The sequence below is a fragment of the Apteryx rowi genome, unplaced genomic scaffold, assembly GCF_003343035.1.
Source record: "Apteryx rowi isolate R43461 unplaced genomic scaffold, aptRow1 scaffold_251, whole genome shotgun sequence".
Classification (NCBI taxonomy): Eukaryota; Metazoa; Chordata; class Aves; order Apterygiformes; family Apterygidae; genus Apteryx; species Apteryx rowi.
In genome coordinates, this window is record NW_020448875.1 from 481,633 (window position 1) to 501,735 (window position 20,103).

At 46.4% G+C, this 20,103-nt stretch overlaps 1 protein-coding gene across 7 annotated transcripts in view; it reads right to left on the reverse strand.

Annotated features, from left to right (window-relative positions):
• Nucleotides 1-20,103, reverse strand: part of NCOA1 (nuclear receptor coactivator 1) — a 151,388-nt gene that overhangs the window by 111,993 nt on the left and 19,292 nt on the right. The window contains exon 1 of one of the 7 annotated variants that reach the window (XM_026066984.1): nucleotides 897-918. The exons of the other annotated variants lie outside the window; for them this stretch is intronic. The gene's annotated coding sequence lies outside the window, so the exon portion shown is untranslated. Of the gene's footprint in view, nucleotides 1-896; nucleotides 919-20,103 lie in introns of those variants that run through there. 7 annotated transcript variants of the gene reach the window in all.

The window sequence follows — 20,103 nt, forward strand, 5'->3', positions numbered from 1 at the left end:
TCATGACTTGACCATCATCTACCACGCTGAGCTCTGGGGAGTAACGAACCTGTTGCGGTCATTACAGGGTCCTGCGACGAGACTAAAGCAGCAAGCTCTTCGGCGGAGGAACTTTCCGAGGATGCTTCCTCCTGCTTCAGCCACCCCTGCTACCGTACGTGCAAGCAGCTCGCCCATTTTGCGTGCGTTTCAGATTGCACGAATCTAGGGTAAGAAATTTCTTCAGCACGCCCACCAGAATTCAGAGAGCGTATCCGAGTCCTGCCTGGTGTGTAATAGGGGAACGTCATTAATTACCAAAGAAGGCCGAGAAGGAGACAGCCTGAAAGCAGTAGTGTGCTCTAAGTGGAAAAAAAAAACAAGAGCAACTTAAACCATTTTTCTGTCCACGCGCAATCTAGCACCCCAGGTGCCCACTCACTACGTTTTGCTAGTAACTGCAGGATTAATCCGTAGCCTGCTCCTAGCCAACAAAGCAGTCATCAGATTTATGTCCAAAAAGCTCTCAAGTCATTAACCACCTTCGCTGCACACTTCATATTAGTTTTTAATAACTTCCTGATACAGATTAGATCAAACTTTATTCTTCATCCACTGGCTGAATCTGAACTCTGCGAACACCCTGATTTCTGGGAGAACATCCATATTCTCAGTGAGAATATTCAGCTTCTCTCATTAGGACAAATTTGGTTCCAAGACAAATTACATATAAATCATGATTTCCACAACTCAGGTGCCTTTTCCTCGAAAGCCTAGCAGTTATCTTAAAAAGCGTCTACTGTCATTCGCAGACTATTTTGTCAGGCTGATGCCAAAGGGTGATGCTGCTCGCTTTCTCCATGCCCGCCCTTTGGAAAGGCTGACATTGCGTTATGCTTCCCAAGGGCTGTACTTACAGTTTTCTTGAAGCAACCTAGCAGAGATGATCAGAAAAAGGGTAACGGGTGTGAAGAGCTGTGCAGATGTTAATTCCACGTGCCGGAATGAAGGCGCATGGTCGAAAGTGCTACCACACTTCAAAAAAAAAAAAAACCAACAACAAAAAAACAGTAATCTAATTTGTCTGCTGCAAAGAACAATCTTGGTCTCAGGGACCTGAGACTGACTTTTAATTCCTTCCTACCCTTTTTTCTCTACTCGAAGCCAACGAAGGTGATTAAAACAGGGATCGCACAGGCACTGATACGGAGCAGGCCACCGCCTGAGTATCCCCTAAGAGGGGCCCAAGCGGGCCGCGGCACAACGCGACGTGTGATCTCGGCGCCGGGCGTCCCCCTGCCACCCACCAGCTGCCGAGCGTGCGGCGCGCTGCTTTGAACCACTTACGTTCTTACCACCCATCCCGAAAACGTGCTTAATGGCAAACACCAGCAGCCTGGGACAGATGTTCTTGCCTTTCCTCCCCCCGCCCCCCTGCAAGCAAAACCTAATTTAAAATATCTAATGACAAAAGGATATTTTACATAAAGGATATTATCCATAAAGCATATAGAGGGATTTCAAACCCCTTAGTTTATTAAAAAAATTGAAGACATACTGGAGTCCAACGGTGACAGCTTTACTATTAATTCAAAAGTCCAGACTTCTGGCTCTTAATTATCACAGGCTTATTTTTAGCAGCGTTTGATACGTACATTAAAGACGCTTTACTGTCCTAGCGTCAAGCAAACAGTGATTCTGCGGTTGCTTTTTTTAGATGTTATGAAACCCTAATTCCCTCGATTTCAATGAATTTGGAATTTCACCTAAATTAGATGTCCAATATTGTTTTCTGAGGGCCTGGGTCATGCTGTTCAACGGGCCATCTCCAAGCCAGTGTCTCCCCGCAGCTCATGGGCTCCTGTTCCACCCATCCGAGGGTACAGACGCTCTTGGCCAACGCCGACAGTGTAAACGCCGAGTTTGCACCTTAAGGAGTTTTCTATACATTTGCAAATAAATAATTCAGCCTGTACTAATGTCATGGGAGGAGCTTCTGGGAGGAGGCTCGGGGAAGGAGGTGCGACCGGACCGAGYGCAGCCGGTTGGGGAAGGGAGACGGAGGAACGCGCTGGAGCTTGCCAACGTGTCGAGCTCACCGCAGCCGCGAGCTCTTGGCTCCGGAGCAAGCCCGAGCTGAAGAGGCGAAGCATTTTGCAGCAACAAGCGTACGCTTTTCTAATAAAAACATCACTGTCCTCAGCCCCACGATTTCAGACCTGTATCTCATCATCTTTATTGAATCCAAACTGTGGCAGAGCTCGTTACATCCAAAAGCAATTTGGAAGTTTCTGAGAAGCTGACTCAATAGGTTTCTTTAAAAAGTAAAGCCAATGAAACAATTTTAGTATCTTCTCTGACACTTCTTAAGTGTCATGTCTTAATGATTAAATAGATTGGGCTGATGAAGGGGAAGAAAAGAAATGAAGACGACTTTCAGAAGCAACTGGTCCTTCAAGGTTTGAGAAGCTGCAGTTCCCGACATCATCGCATTTGAGATTTTTCTACAATGCAGATAACTCATATAAACAGACTAGATTTGAATATAAAAGTACTAGGTTTACCAGACTCCCTGTCGTACAATTAAATAACACTAAGCATATTAATACTAAGAAAACAATTATACTGGAATTATAATTCCACATATTATGGAATATCATAATTCCATATAGGCATAATATAAGAATATGTGCTGCTTCTTACAGCTCCAGAAAGAAAATTCAGTAGCAAAAAGGTAATTTTGAGGATTATAATGAGTGAAAAAAATGCGCAGCAAAACGCTCATCACTGCTATGTCACTTGAAATGCCGCACGCTAAAATACGATGCTATTTAAACAGCTTAAAATGCACATTTATCTTTTTAAAATATTTCAGTATGGCGCCGGGAAAAAACACTGAGATTTTACCAAAAGCTAAATTACTTAAAGGTGTAAGAACACCCCTAGAAGGTCTCAGAGGTGAGGGCCGGGGGGGGGGAAGCGGCTGCGTCCCCGGGGGCCTGCGGGCGAGGGGAGGCTGGGCGTTGGGAGGAGGAACGCAACCATCCCACCGCACGCCGCCGCGGCCCAGGTGCCACAATGAAAGCAAGGATTAACTACCGGGAGTAGCACGGGTTTATACAGAAGAGCTGGAGTTAACTCAGAAGCTTTGCGTCTTCCTTCTCACGCGTTTCTGCTTTCTGATGACAAAAATCCAGCAATTTCCAGATGCTGTGAGTTTATCAGCGCCTGTAATTTTAGCTGTTTGAATGATTCATCCGAACCCATTCCCAACAAAAATTTGGAGCTCTCCCCCACTTCGGTGAAGCAGCACCAAACTCGTTTTCTCTGCAGTCAAAAGAGCGCAGGGGCAGGGAAGGAAAAGCACTTTTCAGAGGCAGGTGAGTACAGAAACAGCTTCCTAAAGGAAGCCGTGGAAGTCGGAGGCAACAGTATAAAATAAACCGCATTAAGCCAATGCACCGAGACCTCTTTTCTTCAAAACTTTTTTTCTCTTTCAGAACTGCAAATCCTCCAGACAAACAAACCCATTACGTTCGAGTTTCTTCCATTCGCAACGCTAAAGCCCAAGCTCCCTGCTACCATCCTTTCAGTGCAATTAGCTCCAACGACAGGGGATGTCGCTGAAAATTTCCACCTGGGGCTCGCGGCAATCCGAGCAACCCTGTTTCTGCAAAGCTCCTTGCGCTTGTCCCAAGGAACTGCGTTTCGCTTGCAGAATTCAAAGGAGATGGCAAACAAATCAAAGCCCACGATGGTTATCTAAACAGTTCCTGAGTTTAACATCTCTCCTCGTTATCCAGCCGAAATATCTTGTCCTTGTGTTCATACTCCCGACCCCGGCCCATTTAGTGCTTTGCCAGAGCGGGGCGTTTCTCCCAGCTTTTCCAGCAGCACCTTTGCAACCACAGCGCGTCTGGCATTTTTAGACAATATTCCTCGGAAGCGTTAACAGGAAGGGGCTGAAAAGAGCCCAGCGCGAAGCAGCGAGGCTGGAGGTGGTGCAAAGACGCACGCCGCCGAAGCAACTTCAGGAGTGACTGTAGCTCCTGAAATAACTCCTCCGCGTCTCCGTGCGAGGGGAGAATTTGATATACCCTTTTCTGACAAACTAGCTAACAGCAAAGCGAAGGACTCAGAAGTGTCACCTCCAATATCCGTCGGGAACCCGGACGACGCACAGCCTCCAAAGCCCTTTGATCTACCAGCAGGCCCTTTGATCTACCAGCGTTGAGGGCAAGGCCGCCTGCGAGGAACCGGGCACGCGCGGGCAATCCAACGCCGCGGGCCCGCGTCCTTAGAAAGGAGCAAATATAAAGAGGAGAACTGAGGGATATTTGGGCAAAAGGGGTGGGGAAGGAGCATCCTTAGGTCTCCAGCAGTCCACGGGCCCCTGAGCTTCGCTCAGAAATTTCTCCATCAAGCACATAAATTTTGACGGCCTCTGATTAGACTTCATTTAGATAACGAGAAAGGGAGCACACACACAAAAACGGAGCTCAGCTAAAGCATCCGCGACGCTTCATCCAGAGTGGTCCAGCCAGGGTCACAGTCTAACACGAGAGCCCTCCAGCTGCAATTTGCCGCACGGGAACATTCGGGGAAGGGACAGAACCTTGCAGTTTCCAGCACAAAACACCTGCCCCAGCGTCCCACGTGGCAGCCCCAATGCTCCCGCGCCCGGCAGCGCGACTCCTTGACCTCCCGGAGAAGGGAAGCCTGCAAACCTGGGCAAGCTTCCTCCCGCTTGGGTTTCTTCAGGTGCAAAACGGCAATTCTTGCCACAGACCCTCCTTTGGGCGATGCCACGTGATTTGCTCGCTTCACCCCGCAAAGGAGCAACGGCTCCCACGCAAGCTCCTTTAAAAACGGTCAGAGATCTCTGAAAGGAAATTACGTGAAGCCAGAGGGGCTAATCAAAACGTTAGTTTCTGGTTGTCCAGCCAGGGGAAATAGATTTCGCTTTAGTAAAAATAAATCATATAAATAATATAAACATCAGTGGCTTAAGTCAAAAAAAAAATCCAATTCGATTTAGATTTAATTCTTTCACCTCCCTCCTGCTAATCTAAGCATTCCTGACTTGCAATAGTTGAGCTTTAAAATAATTTACTGAAGTCAGCATAGGTCTTCCAGCAGCTTCCCAGCATTTCTGCAGCCCCTTCCGCGCCCGCCTCCGACAAGCCCCGCGCACCAGCGGCGCGGCCGCACGTGCTTCTGGTCGCCTTCCCAAAACGCAAGCGGCTACAAACGAAGGCATCTGCGTTTCATTTCGGTGGCAAGATTTTCATTTATCAGCAGCCAAAATTGTCGGACTATCACATAACCAGATCTGTGGGCTGGAGGAGGGTTTTGGTGGTATTTCTTTTTCTTCTTTTTCTTCTTCTTTTTTTTTTTTAAAGCACACAAAATTTGGAAGGACAGCACCAAAGTCTTGCCGCATGCCAGTAGGATTGTTAGGTATTGCACTACAAGAGGCATGATTTTAAAATAAACTGTTTGGAGATGAGCTTTATATATAAAATCTCCATGGTTACCTCCAAGCAAGTTACCATGGATTAGATGGGACTAAGTACTTATTTTTCCAAAGCCATTTATAAGCATTTAAGAGATTTTTCCATTCTTGCCTCTAAGTATTTCATACCATTAGCTATTGTTTTTCTGATCACATACATTATGTATTAAGTCTTAAACAAAACTTCACTTTATATTTTTTACAATTTACACACGCACTGGAAATACACAGTTGATACGAACATATTGCATGTGCTTGTAGAAAATGTCAAGCTAATGTCGACAGCTAGGAAAGCCATAGCACAAATTAAAGCCTGCGAGAAAGCATTTTATCATCCTACCAGATGAGACAGCTATTAGATATTTCCCAATGTTAAAAGAGAAGTCAGGGGCCGTGCTCACACTGCTAACCACGACGAACAGCGACACAGCTGCGTTTAAACACCCATGTGAACGATTCTCGTCGTGACGGAAGGAAATCAAGCTACAGCGGTGGTGGTTTCGGTGCAAGGAGTGAAACCAGTACGACTGTGCAAAATCAGAGCTCCTTCTGCTTAGCGTCACTTATGGAAAAACTCTAAATGGGAAAGCATTTCTGCATTTGTACTTGTAATGAAACATGCTAGCGTCCTTCTGGGCTATGGGATACCGGTATGGGGAGCTGGAGACCCGCGTGAAGATGACGCTTCATGTCTAGCTCAGTCAACCGGCCGGTTGAGCACCGGAGACCCACCACCTATCCACCTCAGTTCTTTCTTTCATTGAAATTGGTAGAAACAGTCTTTTATAAACATGTTTGGGCTTACCAAAAAAAGAGAAGTACTATTTCACGTGGGATGCCAACATATCAACGGAAGAGCCAAGCTGGAAGATCAACCACTCAATCAGAAGGATGAATTCAGTTCAGAGAAACGGGTCAGGCCTTGCATGACCTGAGCTGCCCAAGTATGACAAAATGACAACCAGATTTACACGACGGAGTGAATTTCTGCTCAGCAGCCAGCCCTCCTCTGCCTGATACACCCACAGGAGCCAAGTCCTAATAGCCTCAGTTCTCCCTCCTCCGACACCCACGTCTTGTCCGTTCTTTCTCTCCCCTCTACGCTGCATAAAAATAACCCCCCCAAATGTAAGGCCGAGCAGACAAATAATACATCTGGAAGATGCTGGTCCCACCCAGCTGGGACTACGGGTGTGGTACAATAGAATTAAGATAGAGAAAATGAGTTACACACCCCTGCTATTTGCAGCCTTGCTTATCTTTCTAAAACTGCCAGAGGCATCCTAATCCTCGGTTTCAAGAGGCTTGTTTCTTAAAATGAAAGGAAAGTAATTTTCAAAGCTGTCCAACCTGGAAGCGAGAGGGCTCGGCAGCGCTGGCGAGCACGGCGGGTGTGTTGGCAGCGCGGGGCTTTCTGCCCTGGGCTCAAGCAGCCTCCAGCCCTTCAAGCAGGTCCAAGTCAGGCTGCCATTAGCATTTACAACTCAAATTATGAGCTCCTGTTTCACATTTGAGTTACTTTAGCTTAATATCGCGCTGTAATGAATGCGCTGGGTGGAGGCAATAGATATGACCCACAGCTGCCGTTTAGGAACTACAGCCAAAAGCGAGGAGGAGACATGGTCGGTAACTCATGACTTCCTAGTGGATCATCCAGTCCATTCATCCACACACTCTTCTGGATCTGCTATTTTAGCTCTGCCATCACCGGGCATGTTGCCAAGAAACATTAAAGACGATTTAATTTCTGAAGAGGCAGCAGGAAAATCGCAAATCTGGGATATTACAATAAAGACATCTCCTCTGTGACTTGCATCGGGGAGCCCATGGAAATGAGAGAGAGATACCTGTCACAAAATGATTGCTTTTCAAGCCATTTATCACCCTGCAAAGCCACACATGTGACAGAGTGGTAGTATGTGGAGGACTTAGAGATTTTAACCACATAACTATTTCCTCGAGTTAAAACAGCTTTGCATGAAGTTTTAAAAACAAAGTTTATTTCTTTTAATTCGGATACTGTAAAAATCTAATTTCTCCACTTCGGTTCACTTTTTGAGAAGGAGATACAGATAAATAGTGATTAAAAAAAAAATACACTAGTGAACAGTAACATATGCAGACCAAAGGGAACTGCTTTTCCTCAAAGAAAATACATCACGAGACAAAAGTGTATGTAAAAAACACTCCAAGAAGGATTTTTTTTTTTTAAAGATCAATCTTAAACAAAAGTTCCTTGCGATCAGAACCTACTAGAATCTAGAAATATTCGGCCAGAGAAAACAGCAAGAAATATTGTAATGTTGCTCCTCTGTCTAAAGGGATTTATTCACTTCTTGCTCGTTTCAAAGAGGTTCCCAAACGCCCATCAGGACGGGACAGGCAGCAGGACACGAACTGCCCAGGAGATCGAACCATCCAAGCAGCACCGCAAGGTGCAGGATGACTGTCCCAGCAGCATCCCTCGGGCRGGGGGCGCCGGCTTTTCCAAAATATCCTCAATTATCAATTTGCAAGAAAATCCAAGCATTATCCGTACAAACTGGCATCTCCCATGCTGTTAGGCTGTTAATGCTGTGCTCGTTACTTCCTTTTCATCCCCGTCGCCCAGCTCTCTCCACCCTCGTTTTCCGAAATTCCCACTCGGCCTGTTTATTTACGCCTGTAAAAAATAACTCCCACGCCGTAAATACAAAGCGCGTCGCCCCAGCGGCCTTCGCCTCCCCGCGCCGAAGCGGCTGCACAGCTCCAGCGCGCTGCTTCCGCTTCGCTCCGCGACGCGCGTCCCCGCCGGGGTCAGCGGCGGCGCTTTGCTCTTCCGCGCCTTCACCTCCCACCCCAGGCTTCCCAAGGGCTCGCGCATCAGCCCCAAAGCCCTCGCAGGCAGCGCCGAAGCTCCCGCCATCGGCGGATCCCGTTTTCTAAGCGCTTCTCGCTCTGTTCTGAAGTCTTATTTCGCAGGCCCCAGCAGACCCGCATGCACCACGAAGGACGCAAATGTCGTGAGCTAAACCAGAGATCAAAGACTGCCCTGGCAGACGGAAATTCAACTTGATATGCCTTGAGACCGCTCTTTTATAAATAAGTATTTTGCAACCAATCAAGTGCTGGTAAGCTTTAATGTACTTATACAAATATCTGCTTGCAGCAAGAAAAAAGATCAACTAGGAGACAGAGAATTTGGCGATACACAAAATGTACTCATTTCATTAAATGAGCAAATTAAAGGAAAATATTTTTATTTATTTATTTCCATGTAGAAATGCGATCTTCAAGTGGATTGTGCCATCCTGGAAAGCTATCAACTGGCTAGTCCAAACTGGCGCAAGCACACAAAATTCATCGCAGAGAAAACCTGTAGCGAGGAACCAAATGCGTCTTCTTCCGTAAGAGCGGGGACAGGCAGAAATCGGCAAGGAGAATCCAAATTAGAGAATGACCAAAGGGTGGGGGAGGCAAACCAGATCGCAGACGCAGACGCTAAGTTCAGCAAGTATTATTTACCAAAAAAGAGGATGGAGACCCAAACGCCAGCTCTACGTACGTCCATCTGGCACATGTCTGAGATATCCTCCGAAAGCTGCCTTGGCTCTGCAAGATCCTTCAAGGAAAAGAGGTGGCAAAGAGCTCACAAGCCTCCTCCCTATGGATGTTATTGGAGAAAGGGAAGTTTTATTCTCAGCGCAGGAAACAACAGATTTAGAGATAATGTTATTATTAGGCGTGGGAAAAAAAAAAAGATAAGTTAAATCTCTTTTAACATCTGAACAATGCAGTCTGGCTTCACCTTTATATGCCTCGAGTTTGGAAAGGGATACTTGCAAATGTGATTTTCAAGAAAACATGCAACYACCTCGGACAAAATGGGGTGAGGGACATACAGGATAAGGACACATGGCTTCATAGTCATGCAAAACCTGTAAATGGTGGATCCAACACAAATGCCTGTAACTCGTTAACTCTCCTCGCAGATGTGACTGCAGCCAAGAGCACTGCATTAGTCAACTGATGAAATAAAGAACATTTGCCCCAGGCTCAAGTGGATATTTCATTAATTATGTGAGAATTAAGCTAAGATTCAGAGAAGAYAGAGACCTCTCTTATGAGAACAGAGGTCAAGAACTAAGAATTTGTTTAATTTCACAGATAACAACAAACCGACATCAGTAAGAAAAGTCTAATAAATGCATTCTTCCACACAGGCCTGAGGTTTTGTAATGCTAACATTTGTGTATAGACTGGATCCACTTAAGCGACCCTATTAATACTTCCCAGCTTATGAACCTTTTCCATGCGAGGAAAAAGAGCCAACTTGGACAGTAACTTTTACAATTTACTGGAAAGTGCTGATCCCCAACGAAGTGCATTTGCAGCGTTACTGCAGTCTGTGCGCGCAGGGTGAAGTGAGGAGAGTTCGTTCTGAGTAGAAGACCGGACCATTCTGCTGGACCAGCAGGTCTGAGGTTGACCCACTGGAGAAGTTTCCACGGCACAGCCAAGACGCAGGGTAAGCACAGCAACGCCCATCACGGGGCCCAGGGCCGTGCAGAAACCACCACGCCGACCTCACCGTGTCCCAGAGCGCAGGGCGCCTCCATGATCAAACACGCGGCTCTCCGCGCTCCTCACATCTCCTTGGAGAACTCCTGCAGCCTCCTTGGCTGCGAGGTGCTCCCAGCAAGCTAATCTCCTGTTTAATATGAAGTTTTCGGTGACCATTCATTGAGCTCATTGCCCTTCATCGTTTTGCTTAACTCATTTGTCAAGGTTGTTTTTCCTGTTCGTTAAACGCAAGACTGCAAGGCTTCGTGCAAGGCTGGGACCAAGAACTCTCCAGCCCTGGGTTGCTCACGGTGCGGGCAGCCACCGTCAGGAGCGAAYTTCCAAACATGGAAATGCTCCTAGAGGAGCCTAAGAGATGAAACAAAATATGCTAAAAACTTGCAATTTCCTCTCAACTCCAGAACATTTTTTATAATTTTCTTTCAAGGGATTTTGCTGACCCATGGACTATTTTCATGTTGTATTCGCAGCTGCATGACAGCAACACATGCAAGTGAAAGACTAAATGTCATGAGCTTGCAAACAGCGGCCTAGAGCTCTCAAATCTTACACCTCCCTGCGAAAAAAAACAGACTGCGAGATCATCTAAAGGTATTACCTAATAAGGTATTTCCAAGTCATTTGCAACACGTTATTTTTCATGAAAGAACTTGCAAATTATTTGCTCAGTTCAAATAAGCACAGATATGAATCCCTGTCATGTAGCTTCTGAGGACAAGAAACAGTTTATGAATCTTCTAAACATAGAAAAAAGGTTCAAATGGAAGAACTCAGTCTGAATATGAACCTTCCCTACTTGGCAAGCRCTTTCATTTTTTCAATAACCCGTCCTTAAACAAATAGGCAAACTCTATCCAAGACAGTCTTTGGCAAAGGGGATAGGCAGGAGGAAAGGAGGAGTTGGTGCAAATGCTTAAATCAGTATATGGAAATGACATTTTTCAAAAATACAGTGCTTCCAGAAGGTCTGGCATGAAACAAGGCATTATACCATTTATYAGAATCTGGAAACACCTGGACTCCTGAACGCCCAGGACTCCTGATCTCAGCAGGTCCTCCCCGCAAAAATCCCCCAAAGCAGGCTCAAAAGTAGTTGTCTCGTACTGATTTCCTATTGCAATCTTACTGAAGCTCCTTCTCCTTCCCTGAAAAGGTGGGTTAGGAAATCCAGCAAAGCTTAGCTGCTACAAGAAGAGAAGGGCCTGCACCCGATCCTGCCTCTCTTCCTCCTCCTCCGAGCCGGAATACCAGCCGCGTACCTCGATCGAGCGTCCGCTTCCACGACAGGCTTGGCACTTGCGCTCAGGTCTTCGAAGTCAGAAGGCCAGGAGGCCGAGCAGCGCACCGCTCCGAAGGCTAGCTGCGATAGAACCAATCCGCAAAGACAAACACCCTGGGCAAACACTAATAACATAATCTACTTAAAAGCACTATTACTGATGATACAGAACCACTGCGAATTTTCTAACACGAAGATAAATGTTAGAACAAATATTTGCTCAGCGCAAAACAATAAGAGCCGAGCAGGAGAGGCTCCGAGCAGGAGAGGAGGATCCGGCCCGGAAGGAAGCCGAGCAGCTACGGCACCGCGATCGCTCGCCCGGTTTTTCGGCCCTCCCGCAGAGCGCGGCGAGCCGCGGGAGCGCCTGGAAGGCGGGAACTGCCGGGCCCGGGGACGAGACGGGCCGCCGCTGCACCAGCGAGTCTGCGTGCACATGGTGCTATCCGCAGGCCAGGCAAACAAACTACTTGTTTCAGCCTGTTTTGTATTTGCTAAATAAAGTCTTTTTTTTTTTTTTTGGTTCGGCATTACAATTACAGAGGATTTTTTTTTTTTATAAAGTAGTATTAATATTTTATGATTGCAGTCTTCTGCATTCCAAACATATAAATAACTCCAGATTGCTGAATGCTTCAACTGCCAAGAATATATTCGCTTTACCCTTTTCTGACTTTTTGCGTTGTGGAAAAAAAACACCACCAGGTATAATGAAAACGCAACCTGACATCATCAGTAATTCCAGGCTTGTTCAAAGACTTCGTTTCCTCTAAAAGAATGGAAACCGCGGCAAAGCAGCTTCACCAAAGAAAGGGACGTAGCCACCAAGGCCAAGGCGAGAACAAAAGTGCCGTACCCATCTACTCCTCATACGCCGTGTTATCACCACAGACGAAGCCTGCGGATGGAAATCTCGGTCCCATTCGACTCCAGCGAGAGGCACCACCTGCCAGTTTAGCAACCCGTGGAAGGGGAATGGTCCGAGCAAGAGGGGGAAGCTTGCACGACGGCAGACTGGTTCGACAAAGCGACACTGCATGTTTTGCTAACACGTAGTAGATCAAACAGCTTAATAAAAATAAGCTCATTTCTGAAGGAACAAATATTCAAGGGCATGAAATACTGTTTTAAATTATTTCAGTTATATACGAGGAAAAAAAAAAATCTTGGCTGAGCAAGCTGCATGCGAAGTGAAGCGCGGTGCCAGCAGCCGCGGGGCTTCGGGGCAAACCCTTCCAGCAGAAGGCCATCCCGGCCGTAAAGCTACACCACGGGCTCTCCCTCTTCACGTTTACAAGCCACRCTTTCACGACGCTCGTGGCACGACACAGCATAGAGTATTCTGCAGCCCGAATACATCTGCACGTCCCATCGCGCCAGCCTACGTCCGTCAAAGGCCCTCGGGCGACTGACAGGAACCGCTTCGGTCTGCAGATAACTTCTCGCTTCGTTGCACGGGGAGCAGGAGATCCCTTCCTTTGCGTGTCAGGAGCCTTTTACGCGGTTAATCCCAGCTAATGCTAATGGTGCCAAGTCCTCAGTGCAACAACAGGGAAAAAAAAGATCCCCAAGTTTCCTCGAGAAAGTCCTTAAGAATTTTTCTCCAGTACATGAAGAAAAACAGACTTAATATGCAACCCTATTTTGAAAATGACTTGCCTCTGCATTACTGATGTCAAATCTGCTCAGCTTGCAAGTCACTTTTATTTTCCTTCTTAACAGCCGCCTTGTAAAGTCACCTGGGAGCAAAGTGTCAATATAACTTGCGCTTTGTAACAAAGACTCTGCAATTAGAATATTTCATTACAGTCCTGGGTATATTAAGCACATTTATGCATTATTCCTTTGTGTTGTTTCACTTACTTTAACCGGTAATTTTGCTTTTGTTTCTTGTCACAGAATGCCAGTATGGTTTGTGTTACCAGTTAATACAAATATTTAAAACCATGTTCTCCTAAAAGGAGATCTCGTGCGTTAACATAAACCAGAGGCAAGCTTATTGCCAGCAACTTAGGAGCCCCGTAAAAGAAAAGGGATATTTATGGGGAGAGACACCAGCAAAGCTGCAGTAATGTACAGGGCACCACGATATGGATTTCTATCTCGAAAATCATTGAACAAATCCACTTAAAAAATACCAAGCATAGCCTCAAGGCCGCAAGGAGAAGAAAGTGGTTTAGCAGGTAAAACAAGACAACCCCTACTTTAAGAACCAAACTAAACACATGGCAATGGCTCCTGCAAGAAATACTGCCCAGCTCGCTACCCTATCTTGTCTGCAAGCACTTTCTAGCTCACTRTCACCCAGCAAAACAAACTGGCTCTTTTCTTAGAAATGCCAGGACCTCAAGCAATTACCCTCAGACTTTCTAATTCAGTCAGCAACTGGAGATTTTAATTTCTGAAGCCTGGTCTCTGCAGTCAGCCTTGATTTAATTTCCCATAATCTTCAGCAATAAATTACTTTTACCCAGGCTTTGCCCCTGCAAGATTACTCATACAGAGGCAAAACATTAGGAACAGTTGAAAAATAGCTTATGGGAAAGTTAGCAGTCATATTTGAAAGGTTGTCATTTACAACAAATTATGCTGCAAAAAAACCTTGCACTATGAGTCAGAGGATAAAGGTAAAAAGCTAAAATGAGACCTGGAGTCAATATTAWCGAAATGAGAGTTTTCCAGTAGTCCTCTTTTCTGCAGAATTTGCTCACCGACTAATCAGGTGCCCCTTATTAGGCTCTGTAAGGACACGCTATAAAGTTGGAGAGTTTTACAGTTTCCTTGGTTCTCACTTGGTGTTTCAGAAAATAAAAAATATATATAAACAAAGCATACAGAACAACTTGAGAAAGCACTCTCAAAATCAGCGTGCTGCAGCAAACGGCAAGCGGGCGTAGGACCACGTTAGAAAAGCCTGTGGCAATTGTTTTTCTGAAAGCCAAGATACCGAAAGACCATCCCAAAAGCCTCTCTCTGGAAACGACGGCACGCACCCGAGACCGCGCTCGAATACGAACCATGCCTCGCTAGAATGCCCTGCGTTTCAGACGCTGGGAAAAAACCCGGCACGCAGATAACACTGCTGATTAATAGAGCAAAAGCCCTTTTCCCCAGATTTAGCAAGCCTAATAGGTTAAAGTACGTGTCACGCCCTTTCTCTACACCCACGACATAGCTCTCGTCTTCGTTGTGCGGACGAGCCGGCAAGCCGCTTCGCGAGCATCTCRGCGCGCGTATTTACGAGAGGCCTCTGCGCTGGCGCGCGGATATTATGTAAGCTAAGCCTCGGAGCCGGGGCGAGGGAGCCATCGCAGAGCGGAGCGCACGGAGCTTTCCCRAAGGAATCGCCAGCTGGTCCGGTCCAGAAGGAGGAGTAGAGCGAAGAAAGCCCTRGAGAGCCTTGAAGAGCAGCAGCAAGACCATACGCTTCATAAGCTAGGTCAGCTTTTTTTTTTAAAAGAGGTGCGGACCTCAGCAATATCCCGCACCGGGCAATCCTGAGATCCCACGTGCCTCCAGAAGTATTCCTCCCCRCTCTGAATCCTCGGAGTAATAATTTCCGGTCACAACCACGCACACAAACTTCCTCCTCTGCTGCGTTAGCATGACCAAGCTAAAGACCTACCTAAAAGGCTGGTATCCCTCAAGACATCGCTCCGCAGCCCAGCGGCACAAGCACTCCTCATTCGATTCCTGCCTCTAAGAGCCACCAGACCCCTAAAACAGAAGCAGCAAAAGCTCGGCAAAGGGTTTTTTTCCCCCCGTTTTGAACAAGGAGGTCTTCCGACTCCATCATTTCTGCCGCTCTAACTCAACGCGCGCATTCACGCGCACGCATCAGATGAAGATGGAGCCGCTCTTAACGGAGAGCCGGTCTCCTGGAAAGGACAAAAGGTTCATTTCTGCTCATTACGGGGTCTCGGAAAACGCCAGTCAGCACTCCGGCTCATCCCCYGAGCACAAAAGCAGGTTTGCACAGTAACATTTTCCGGAGATGAGAAAAGCGCGGCTGTTCCAGCCCCACGCAAATRCCAACTCCCTAGCAACACGGGCTCTATTCCGGCACGAGGGCTCTCCAAGGAAGCAGGTTCCTCTCCCAGCGCGGGCAGGAAAAGCTACAGGAATGTGCCGAAGCACTGTCAAACTAGCCAAAGCTGCATACAGAAAGGGGGTTTTTCCTTCCTTTTCTTATTTTTATTCATTTATTTTAAACGTACAGCACATGGCAGGGAGCTGGGTGCCATCAGCAGCGCCCACAGAGGTGCAACTCTGCCAACGCCATCCCAGCGCAGCACGCCAACCCGGACCTGCTCTTCCGGCATCTCTCCAGCCTCGCTCCTGCTACAAGCCGCGCTCAGCAAAATCCCACACACTTTAAACACAAAGAGGGATCCGTCCTGGACAAGCCCGGGAAGATTTTCAGAACGGTGGATCAAGAAATTCGGCAACGTTTTGGAGAGCGGATGGGAGAAGCACTGGATGCCAAGCGGCTACTCTTCCCAGATCGTTGCAGACAGACTAGTTGTCTCTAGCGAGTCCCGTACCGACTTCAGGCGAGGGGTTTAAACAGGCCCCCAGGGCTCCTGACCCTCCCGCTGGCCGGCATCGCTCCCCGGCAGGCGCTACCCCTCGCCGCCCCGACGCGGGTATTTCCCGYGCGAAGCCGCCGTGCGACACGCTTCTGGGTTTGGCCTCGTTTAAAGTCTTCTCTTGCCAAGGGAGGTTTTGTGGCAACTTTCTTCTGGTTGCGACTTCACGTCTGAAGCTCTTAGACATCTCTCCTCTTCATTCCTCCTTTTGCAGGGAGAGCGCAGCGCTGGCAATGGTTTGCACGCTCACGGCTTATTAGCAGTCACTCGGATCCTTCAGAAAAGGGTTTGGTTTTTTTAAACCAGTTGAGCGTATCACACCAATGCAAAAACTGCTTGTGTTACAACTAAAACCTTCTGAAGATTAAAGCCAATTATTTCTAGACTTCTGCCCTGATTTTCTTATTTCCTCCAAGAGGTTAAGCAAGTTTGTTAAGGTCACGCGACCTCCTGCAAACCTATCCTGCCTCTTTTTAACTCGTCGTCGTTGCTCTGAGCGCTCGTTTTTGTCCAAGAATGGCACGAGCACTCATTTCACAAAGGGATCCATGTATGAGGCACCTTCCTTTTAGCATACCGCAGGCAAGGAATTAATATTCCTAGTCAACCTATTTAATCATATTTTAAAAGGGACTTGAGAGGCGATAGCTTGTGATCTAACCAACCTTCCCTTCTGCAGATACTAGAGCTCTTCGTTATTTCATTAGCAACCAGCACGGCATCCGAACCGCTTCGGCAGCCCGTAGATGGCTGTGGGGGTGGACTGACAACATTGCTAAAGAACTTAAAAGCACTAGCAAAAACCCGTCAAAGTAACGACCTTGACTACTGCAGCCTGCGCAGAGAGCAGACCCTGTATTTGCAGCGGCTGTTCAGGATTCGAGTGGGAAAGCTTGAAAATTTACCTGCCTTTGTAAAACAATTTGATAATCCCAATACTGAGGTGCAGCAAACGTTTTGCAATTTCCAGGGGATTTTTCCTTAAGAACTCTGCTGCATTGCTGCATTCTTACCAGTGTCTTCCAGGTAAGGAATAAGGCAAAAAAATAAAAGTTGAGTGCCCAGCATCGCACAGGACAACGAGGAAGACAAACCCAAGCTCGCCAGGGACTCGGCCCCAAAACCTTGGGACGGGAGCAGCCTCCTCGGGACCCGCGGCATCGGCCGCGCGAGCCCTGCTGGCTGCTCAGAGCGGCGAACGCCAAGCGCTGTCCCGCTCCCCAGAGGGTTTCCTAAGCCAGAACGCAAAATTCTTCGCTTCCGAGCTTCGGTCCCCAAGTTTTTAGCCTTTAGCTGTGTGTCAGAGGGGTTTTTAGGGAGCGTCGCATTAGTCAAAGGAAACGGCACACCGAGATKTCAATGCAGTCACGGTTAAGAGTTCCCAAACGTCTCAATTTCTATTTTTCAGACTCTTGGCGGGCTTCTGCTTTTTCAGCACATCTCGTCTCCCAAAAGCAAGAAAGCAGCTGAACCTCCTTTCGCCTGGTCGGCACAAACGTGCCGAGAAGAACAGGGTTACGCAGCTTCCCAGAGCTGCAGAAGTTTAGACGCATTACGGGAAGTTGACTGCGCAGAATTAAATCCCCGTTTCCTCTTTGGGACACACAAATTGGCTGGAGATAAGATTATGTGATTTTTTGCAGCAAGGCCGAGGGGGTTTTGCAGGCCTAAAGTTGGAGGCGATACAACAGCTGAAGAAAGGGATCAACGGGACTTTTCATCATGGTTGGACAGTTACGGACGTTAAAGCGGGAGCGTTTTTGAGCAATTTCTTTGATTTGACATTTCCCCTTCACTACAGCTTTTTTTTTTTTTTTAACTCTTTATACATCAGAAAATATAACTCACAGGAAGCAGACAGTCTACAAAGTCGCCTCGCTCGCCACAAAAGCGGGATTGCTCCCATCGTCTGTTCTCCAGTGCTCTGTTAAACGAGGCAACGAAGCTCCCACCACAATACTGACAGAACTGCCTGTTAGGAAACATTTACTTTATATATTGTAAATTCAGACTCGAAGGTTTTTGTGTGTTTAAAGGCTACTCCATGCAAGCGCAAGCTGATTTGTTGTCTTCTGAATTCACAACCTCTTGCAGACAAGCAGTCGAAATTGTCTTAAGTTAGCTTACCACTAAACACCTGGTAACTGCTTTTAACCCTTCTGAGTCCTCCCTTTCTTGCTTGCACCATTATATTAGTTGCTTTTCAGTTCACGCCTTCTACAGTTTACTGGCACAGACTGACTATTTTAAAAATACGACTTGAGACAACGTAATTTATTTAGCTTTAAAACAAAAGTTTTGACCAATACATTTCTTAATTTCTTGTGCTATGAAAATTCATGGCACTCCGTACGAAAACACCTAGGCTCAACGCTAACACCTGCAACGACATGGAAAACCCTTGCTGCAGAATCGTCTGTTTTGGAGCCGGAAATCTCCGACTTCCAAAATACGGGCTAAGTGACAGGCTGTCTCTTCTCAGAGTGAATCTTATCCTGATGATGAAGGGTTTTGATCATCCTAGTTAATTAAAATTAAAAAAAAAAAATCCACTCTCCAACCATACAAACATCTTCCGCAGTTTCTAATAACTTCAATCCCCTTCCTGATCTGTGACTGTTTCCCTGCACCTTTTACGTATTCGGTCTCTTCTACAGCTTGCAGCACTCCCCGGTGTGCTACAGATTTCCTCCAGGTACATCTCCAGCTGGAGCCAGCTCCTCAGGACACGTCCTCCGTTGGTATGAATTGTCACAGCCCCACCGAACCCCAYGGGTAATTCCCACCATCTAAGATCTTCTCCACTCCTGCCTCCCCATGCACACCCCATACCTCAAACCTCATCTCTTCACTAGGTTGATGGTCAAATGTCGATGCCATCAGTAATGAGGGCACTTGTTGGACTCCAAGCTCTGTTCTCAGGCCAAATGTAAAATATAAATATAAATCACCCAGAATCACAGAATGGTTGAGGTTGGAAGGGACCTCTGGAGATCATCTAGTCAAATCAAACTTTAGTTTGCAGTGTCTTGCACTTTTGTACACTGATGGAGAAAAAAAAAAGAAATAAAATAAATCCCATTCACTGCTGGCACCTCATCTATCTTCCCTTTTTGCAATCTCCCTTTTAGAGCTTTTTCCAAATAAATAATTTTATGACCTTATTAGAGTTACAGCGGTCCAAATCATAATACTAGGCAACCTGTTGAGACAACATTTTAAAAGCACCACAACTAGAAGTGGTGATGACGTATTAATTACTACAACACGAATAAGTACTTTTAGCTTTCTGATGTCCAGAGATGGGACTTTATATAGCTCTTAAAGGGAAGAGGAAGATTTTATCCTGAGGATGACTATTCAAGAGGCTTCTCCTGAAGTCCTCAAGCTTTGGCTCTTTTCCACAGAATTCCACCAGCAACTTACTACAATCTCCCAGGCAATTTATGATTCTGGCAACACTGAGTGCAATCTATCACTCGGGTGACAGACAGAATATAAACTGTATCCTGGCTGACATCACGGCTGCAGTCTCCGGTGAAGTCAGAAGAAACTACCACAGAATGAAAAACAATGCCGAAAGAATTGCATGCTTTCTACCATCCCGCTATTTCCATATTTCTTCCTCAACAGATGTTATTTTAAGTCCAGACTTGCTTTATCCAAGAGGACTTTTTAACATCAATATTAACTGAATCACTGAAACACTCAAATAAAAGACTAAATAAAATAGTACAAAGCAAGACTCCGAAATCGGGAGAAGGGAGGCTCTCAGACCTCCCAAAGCAGCCGCTGTGCTGAAGCTGCATAAAATTTAGGTATATGTTCCATAACTAGTAAAGGCATTAAAATATGAAGTATACGTATAGGGGTTGAAACTACGAGAAAATGAGCAAGTGATTTTAAGCTACCAACCCAAACACAAAACCGGAGAGGAATACACTTTGCTAAAGGCATTGTAAAATATATTCTGACCCCCCTACTCAAGCAAAGCTTTTACTTAGAGCTAATCTGCTATAACCAGCTATACAATAATTTAATCTTGTTACATGGCCCTAACAAACCTTACACGAAGGTAAATAAAACAGGTGGACTCTTCACATTCCTCACCTCTAAGAGCGGGCCATAGAAGAAACATATCCAACCCTCGAGGGAAACGTGTTTTCTAAAATASTCAA